This window comes from Gracilinanus agilis, chromosome 1 (genome assembly GCF_016433145.1).
Source record: "Gracilinanus agilis isolate LMUSP501 chromosome 1, AgileGrace, whole genome shotgun sequence".
NCBI lineage: Eukaryota > Metazoa > Chordata > Mammalia > Didelphimorphia > Didelphidae > Gracilinanus > Gracilinanus agilis.
Genome location: NC_058130.1, coordinates 325,622,140 through 325,631,024, shown reverse-complemented (window position 1 = coordinate 325,631,024; position 8,885 = coordinate 325,622,140). Strand labels below are relative to the sequence as shown.

General features: G+C 35.0%; 1 pseudogene; it reads left to right on the top strand.

Moving 5' to 3' along the window:
- Positions 1 to 2,475: 2,475 nt before the first annotated feature.
- LOC123231411 lies at positions 2,476 to 2,970 on the top strand (annotated as a pseudogene).
- Positions 2,971 to 8,885: the final 5,915 nt, after the last annotated feature.

Below are 8,885 nucleotides of genomic sequence, written 5' to 3'. Positions count from 1 at the left end.
AAATAAGGGATTGAGTGGTGGAGATCGGGATGATGACCTATAGGGGTTCAGAAACATTTGAAAATTTTTCATGATTGAATGGATTGTACCTCTTTTCTTTCCAGTAGGGGTTAGAGATTGGGCTAGAGGCAGGTACAGTATGAGATACAAAGCACTTAGTTACATGGTCAGATGGGACAATCTGCTTCTCTAATCCTTTTCCCTCCAAAGGATGGAGTTTAGACAGGAAAGAGAACAATAGGAGATGAAATTCTAGCTGGTACAACATTAGAAAAAGATTAGTTCCGCACCAAATTTCCTCTTCATTCAAGAGATAGGACTTGGCAGGAACTACTCAAATGTCATATGATGAATGTGTCATTTCAGTTTATGTAAGTCTGCAATGAAAGGAATATAGCATTATAAAACTATGCCATTTATATTTCTACAGCTTTCCAATTGCAGATGGTTGTATGTTATTGTTGCTATTATTGTATGATCCTGGGCAAACCCCTTAACCTTATTTACCTCATTTTCCTTATCTGTAAAATGAGCTGGGGAAGAAAATGTCAAACCACTCCAGCATTTATTGACAAAAAAATCCCTAAATGGGGTCACAATGAGTTGGATACAAATGAAAAAAGGGCAATGTTATTGTTACAGTATCATGGGATCGTTAAATAAAAAATTTAGAGTTAGAAAGGACCTAGAGACTATTTAATCTAATACCTTCATTTTTAATTTAATCTAGTACCTTCAACAAGAGAACTAAGGTTCTGAGAAATTAAATGACTTGCCTAGAGCCACACAGCTGTTTTGTGTCTAAGGCAGAATTCTGACCCATGTTATCCTGATTTCAAACCAAATGCTTTTCCCACTAAATTATACTACAGATTTATTTTAGGAAATTAAAACTTATTAGGGCCCTTTGTAAAAGGGGGGTGTATTGTTAGTAATAGAGAATTCAGCTGGATTTTTTTACTATAAAAAAGGTTGAATAAAGTCTCTAGGTTTTAAACATATTGGTTACTTCTGTCCAAACCCAGTCACCACAATGACCTTATTTGTCTTTATGTGTTGTATTATGTCCAAGTGCTCCCTGGGTGACATGTGTTATATGAGATCCAATTGCTGAGCTAGTCCCCAGACAAAGAATACAATTTCACATAGAAATACTTTATAGTCCTAACTCAGTAAAGCACCTATCCAGTTCAAAACCATGATGTTGGTGGGCTTTCCATACAGACAGGTAATATTTGGCAGGGAGGTTTCTGCCTTATCCTTGCTCCATTAGAAGAATAAGATCACCATATTTAAAATAACAGAAGATAATATAAAATACTTGGGGAATTGCCTTCCAAGACAAACTCAAGAACTACATAATCACAATTACGAAACAGTTTTCATGCAGATAAAGTCATATCTAAACTCCTAGAAAAAAAAACATTAATTGCTCATGGGTTAGCTGAGTCAAAATATAAAAAAAATTCTTCCTAAAGTCATTTACTTATTCATATACTTATGCCATACCAATCAAAAAGTGAAAATGGTAAATATTGGAGGGGATGCAAAAAAATTGAGCACAAAATCAGTGTTTGTAGAGTTGCAAACTAATACAACCATTCCAGAGAGTAACCTGGAACCATGCCTAAAGGGTCATCAAACAGTATAATACCACTATTAGGTCTATATCATACCAAAGAGATTAAAGATAGAAAAAATAACCTCCTTTTACCAAAATATTTATAGCAACTCTTTTTGTGGTGGCAAAGAACTGGAAACAGAAAGGATGGTCATCAATTGTGGAATGGTTGCACAAATTATAGTATATGCTTATAATGGAATGCTATAAGAAATGACACAAGCACAAAAAAGCTGAAAGAACTTAAATGAAATGATACTTCACATAAAAGGAAGTAAGCGGAACCAGAAGAATGTTGTACATAATAACAACAATAATGTATGATCAACTGTGAATGATCAAATTATTATCAGCAAGGTAAGGATTCAGGATAACTCCAAGAAACTCATGACAATTCATCACCAAAGAAAGATTACCAATTGAAACATATAATTCTTTATCATGTTTCCTCCATGAGCTTTCCTCTATTGCAAACAATATGTTTTCTTGCCGGCAATGAACATGGAAAAATGTATTATATGATGATATATGTAAAAACTATATTATATAGCCTGCTTAGGAGGGAGAGTGAGAATATGGATTGCAAAACATCAGAAAATGAATATTTAAAAATTGCATTGACCTGGGGCACTTACGCAGAATGGGAAGATGAGCTAAGGTGATAGGAATGCTGTGAGCGTGCCTCATTTACTATTGGTGTCAGGCTGAGGGGCAAACACACAAGTCAGCAAATGAAAAGCATTGGAACCACTGTAACTACCCAATGGTATTCTAAATACCCTTAGTAAAGATGGTGGCGCCTAGGAAGACGCAAAGGAGGAATGCTTCCGGGTCAATGTGAGCCCTTACCTAAGATGGCGGACGAGGCTATCCGGTGTGTTGGGTTCAAGATCCCGGTTCTGAAAAGGAATGCCGGGCCTGGGGAATGGGAGCTTTGTGTTCAAAGGCTCAAGGAGGAGTATCAGGCTCTTATCCGGTGTGTGAAGAATAACAAGAACGCTGACAATGACTGGTTTCAACTGGAGTCCAACAAGGAAGGGACCTTATAGTTTGGAAAATGCTGGTATATCCTGGATCTACTTAAGTATGAATTTGACCTCGAGTTTGATATACCGATTACATATCCCTCCACTGCACCAGAGATTGCCGTCCCTCAACTGGATGGAAAGACAGCAAAGATGTAGAGGGGTGGCAAAATATGTGTGACTGAACACTTCAAATCCTTGTGGGCTAAGAATGTGCCAAAATTTGGGCTGGCTCATCTCATGGCTCTAGGGTTGGGCCCGTGGCTGGCAGTGGAGATTCCAGACCTGATCCAGAAGAGGATAATTCAACCCAAAGAGAAGTAATTCAACCCCTGAACTTCTGACATACTTGGCTCCTGTCTCCTTTGGCCATTGCCACCTCTACCCACTCAGTTGATCAGTAGGCCTTCTCTGCCTTTTGCCACAAAGTTGTAGTGATTGGGCCTCTTGGTCAAATTACTACAAATAAGCTTTGCCCCTACCATATGCTGGGACTAATGGGCTGGCATCGCTTGGGGACAAGGCTAAGTATAGCGAACAGACACTGGGACCATGATTCTACCACTTTCCCACTTCTTAGAAAGAAAGGGAATCTGAAGAGATGCACCATGAAAACTTTTGTCAGCTCATCTGTTGGAGGCAGTAGCTATGTCTTCCTTGAATAAAAGCTGCTTCCTGTGGGGGGGAAAAATTGCATTGATGGAATTTCCAGGAAAACCTGGAAAAAAAATTTTTTTAATTGTAAAAAAAAGTTTCCTTCACTCACTTTTCTATTACTTCAACAAATATTTTTTGCTACCATATTATAGTTTTTGATGACAAAATATTTCTCAGAATGCCCAAATTTAACCCCCCCTCAAAAGACCCCTTTGCCAAACAAGAACTACCTTCAATCTGCTTTTCTTTTGAAGATATAAGTAGAAGCAATAGATGAAGAAAATTGGATCATAATTGTAAGTTATGAATACTGTTCTAACAATGAGTTATTCAAAGAAGAAATGACTGCCTCAGCAGTAAGTAGATTCCTACTCTGTAGAAGCCTTCAAATGATGCAGAATAACCCTTTGGTTGGATGTTGTGAAGAGGATATGGGTTGGATTAGATGATCTCCAAGGTATCTTCCAAACCTGAGATTCTGGAATAAGAATTTACTACACTTTATCTGGTGTTTTACCTGGTTTCAACTCTGTGGAACAAGATGCCTCTCCCTGCATCAGCTCATCGTGTCTAAAGTCATAGCCATGCAGCTAAATCAAGCCCTGAATGACAAAAGTTTTAGCCTTCCCTCCCCTCCAAATGGAAGGCTAGAGAGTAACTCCGCAGAACAAGATAACCCTCTTTTTCCATTCTCTCAACCCATTTTCTGCCTCTTTATGTTTTGCCTTCTTTAGATTGTAATTTCTTGAAGAGAGAGACTGAATTGCTGCTTATTAATTGTATCCCCAGCATTTACCACAGTATCTGGAATAGTTTAATAGAGCTTAATAAATGTTTATTGGATTGGATTAAAAAAAAGGTTAATAAAGTCATATCCCAGAACAGAGATATGCTGTAACCTGCTCATATTCAGCCTACTAACAGTGATTTTCAAATTTTTAGGATAAGCATTTATGCCATAATAAATATGAAAATATTACAAATCAGGGCTTGGTTTATTGTTTTCCTTATTGTCTACACCAGTGATGGACAAACTATGGCCTGTGGGCCAGATGGGATGGGGGTCGAAATGTTCTATCCAGCTGGGCAACATTATTCCTAATCTGACGAATACAATGAGTAGGATACAATACAATGAAACTTCGAAAAAGTTGCCTTAGAAACAGACTGACAGATGAACATTTCCTTTCCTTTGGCCCTCTCTTTAAAAAGTTTGCCCATCACTGACAGTCATGGAATTGATGGAAAAATGTTAATAATGTAGATTGAACTTAAAAGTGTGTCATGTTTTTGGAGAGTGGATTTTAAAATATTTCCTTGCCTCGCACCTCTTTCAGATCTTTCAAAGTCTCTTCTTTTGGCCGGATATTGGGAGCAACTATAGTTGCCATCATCTTTGAAAAAAGAAAGGAACTTAAAGACACTGGATAGTCTCCTAATCTTACCAAAGGAAAAGAAATAAAAGACAGAAGGAAAGGTCACCATGACCACCTTCACTGAGTGACAAACTTTATCCAGAGACTTTATTTTTTAAACATAAAAAGTTTCTTTCCCTCTTCAAAATATCTTTTGTAATGACATCACAAAGTATACATCTCTCATTTTTCTCTCCACAATATGTGCTTTCATTTGAATTTTAGGAGTTGATTAATTTTAGAATAAATTGATAGAAAGAAGCAAGCCTCTTAATAATAATCACAATTCAGCCATTATTTTCCATGTAATAACTATGCCCATAGTTTTAGAAACAGAAGAGAAATTATTCAGAGAAATAAATTATCAATAATATATTTTATGACTGAGAAAACTGAATAATCATAAATACCAGTATGAATTTGTTACTATATATTAATCAAGTGTAGACCCTTAATTGCTTTTTGAATATTTACTGAACTAACAGATATCTGACCTGAGAGCAAGTCTCTCCAAGTTACTACTTACTATGCAATTAACCCCCTGACATTCAATTATTGCGTTTTTTTTTAAACTGTATACATGTCAAAAGATGTTTTGAATGTATTCTGGTGGAGTTTGAATTAATTTTCACTGATGTTTGTAAGCCTAGCTAAAATATATTTCAAAAATATTTTGATCTCCTGTACTAGCTAACCATGCAGTTTCAAAAAAGTATATACATGCTTATCAAATTCATCTTCTAAATAGAAATCTTACTCCTAAAATATTGCTTTATGTCTTCTTGTAAAAGATTTTTATTGTTATTTCCACCTATAATTATTATGGAATGACATTCACGTACCTTAATAAAGAAGCGACAAAAGAGACCACTAAATTATAGTCAAGGTCAAATTCAAGCATACTAGTATTCTATTACTTTGCCTTTTGGGGGAAAAAATCAGTTTGAATGCATTTTAATTGACTGAAACTGATGACTTATCCCCATATGACTCTTAAGTATCCAAAGTCATTTATAATAATTTCATGATATTTCTGTTTGTTTCTGCAGGTGAAAGTGCAAGGAAGATGGAGGATAAAAATTGAGACAAATGTGGGAAAATTATTACTCTATCATTTAGAAAAATAATTATAGTGTTTAAATTTAGCCCTTTATGATTAAATGATTTCTGCACACAAAAAGTCACTTGTTCCCAGTAACTCTAGGAATATTAGCGATTACTACTAGGTATTTTTGGTTCCCTCAAGCCCTGAATCCACCTAAATTATTCTTATTTTGCATGTGCATAACTTGGACTTGTGATGGGCTTACCCAATTTGTGTTTTGGTCAAGTTGCCCTCTGCAAAACTACTTAATTGATACATGGGATTCCTCTGTGGGTACTCTTATCAAAATCCTATATGATATAAACATTTCGGAGCCAGAATAAGAGAGCAACATCTCCTTTCCAGCTCACTTTTTTCTACCAATGTCCTAAAAATGTTATTTCTAAAGCCATTTTAGATTTTGGGAATTGTTTACATGAACAACACCAAGAAATTACCTACCTTTAGAGCATGTCTAGTTCCACTGTTTTCTTGCCCTTAGAAGGTCTCATACAAATTCTTTGATCTCCCCAAATATAACAAATAATTTTCTTGGGCATTAAAATTAGCTCCATTCTTTTAGTTATAGTGTACCTTTAGTATGGATTTAATTATCAGTTACTTTATTTTATGGAATTCAAAGACCAAAACATCCCTATATAAATAAATTATACTTTAAAGTTGTTTCACAGCAATTACATCAGTTGCTAGTATTGGAATTGAGATAATTTCTTCTAATGATTGTTATTTAGAATATAGAATCTTTAAAAATTTAATTCTTTTACTTTCATGTATATAAAGATTAACATTCAAGCTTCTCTCTTTTTGTATAATTTTAAAAGAATTATTAATGTTTCCTGTTTCCTTGTCCTATACTCAGAGATACAAACTATTCTGCTCAAGTTAATTTGGTTAATGGCCTCTTTGATCTATTAATTTTTCTTCCTGTCTCCTATTCACTTCATCATTTTGAATTTACATTTTTAACCTGAAGATTTTGTGTGTTGTTAACAGTTTTGGAAAAATAAATTTGGTATGAAATTCAAGTGGAGCTATCTGTGCCAGCTCCAATCCCCATTTTGAATGCTCCATTTTCTTTTAAAATAATTCCCATTTCCATGAACTTAAAGAAAATAACTCATCAAAACAGTTGATTTTAAAGTTGATGAATCATAAAAGATAAAGCTTTAGAGCAAGTATGAAGGAAATAAAGGCTCAATGTACAATTCACTATCTAGCTCACTTATTCTTAATTGTTACTTTATGAACCCACCTTGAATTTTAATCTGAAGTCCATCATGGTAGTTTGTCCTCATCTTTAAGACAAGTTTATTGTCAAAGTATCCCAAGCTCCTTTGTTTACTGCAATGCCTTATATTTTCTTAATGTCACCTATAATCCTACTTGCTTGTACAATGCCTTGGAAGTTCAAGTTAATTAGGATGGAGGGAGTAGCTTTTTTTTAAACCTCTTTTATCCCCCTGATCTGCAATTCTCCTTACATTCTACATAAGTGGGTAAATAAAAAGAGCAAGGACAAAACATAAAAAAGGTTCCACTACTATAAGATATATCCCTTTTTTTATAACCTCAAGGAGATATTCTTTTCTTTTTCTCTCTTATTCTGAAAATAACTCTTATATGTTACCTCTCAAGCTGGATATTTATTTAAGCTGTTTTATATATAATAATGAAAGTTACTTATATTCACTGAAATGATTTCCTGGGTACTGATGGGTTTGAGCATGTGGGCAAAACTTTCCAAATAAGGAATGCTTCTAATTACTGGACCACCCTATGGTAAAAAAATTGCATTTTCAGAAATACGTCTGCTCTGTTTTCATAGTTACATATGCTATATCTCAGCTGCATGCATTTCTCAGATCCTGCCATCAAGAAGACAGTCTCTCTAAACCTATGACCATGGACCAGTACCCTCTCCAACTCAAATTAGTCATGTATTCTATCTGCATAATAGGACTTTTATTTTTTTGCTTTACCTTGTTATTGGAGAGTTGAAATAAAGTGATATATTTGAAATAATTAAAACCTTTATCACTATATAAAATTATACTTAATTATCATCGTCATCATGTGACAAAATCATCATTATATAGTTTGAGAGCTACAAAAATAAAGGAGAAGAAAGGAGAATTCTTCTTTATTTGGACAAAGTCTTTCTAATTCCTTTCCCTATCTTTCTAATCTCTCAGCCTTCCAGTTGCCTGGGTATTATCTAATGCAGATGCAATGACTTTGGAGCCCTGATAGCATGATGTGTTTACCCAATGTTAAATCTGATTGACCTATTTATATAGATTATAAATAAATCTGATTATTGTTTGGTACTTAGTCTCATAAGCTTCTTGATACCATAGTCAAAAGTCAAAAGGATTTTAGTCAGTTCCCTAGGACCTGCTTGACTTGCTTGATAAGTAGTCCCTTTAGAATGGGGTTTTACTGCTAAACTTTATGGACTGTGTGTGTGTGTGTGTGTGTGTGTGTTGGTACACATAAAATCATATTGGCCAGGAAAAGGCAGAAGAATTTTTCATTAGTGGAGCTAATTAGTACAGATCAGAGATGGAGTTTGGTCTGTGGGTTGCATGAAACAAAGCCAATCTGAAATCCCACCTTTGAAGACAAGGAGAATAGCTGGGAAGGTTGCCTGGTAACTAACAGGACATCTGGTCTCCATTAACAGACTCTTCCGTGACTTGAGATAATGGCCCCAATTACAAATTGCCCCAGTTACAACGACTTTATCCTTCATAGAGAACAGAACATTCTGAGAAAAATTTGAGCAAGATTTTAAAATTAATTTGATTATATCACCTCTTTCATTTTCCCCCTTTCCTTGCCTCATTGACCCAGAAACTGTTATTTTGCCTTTTTTGCAGAGAGGCTGTTATAACTGAATAATAGTTTCACAGTTATTTGTACAACTATGAAAGAGAAAAATTGGACAAGGAAATACTATGATAGAAGGGTAAGAGAAGTGGACCGAAAACAGAAAAACTTTGTTTTCATCCTGACTATGCTTCTTAGGAAACGTGATGTGAGGGGCAAGTCATGTGAACTCT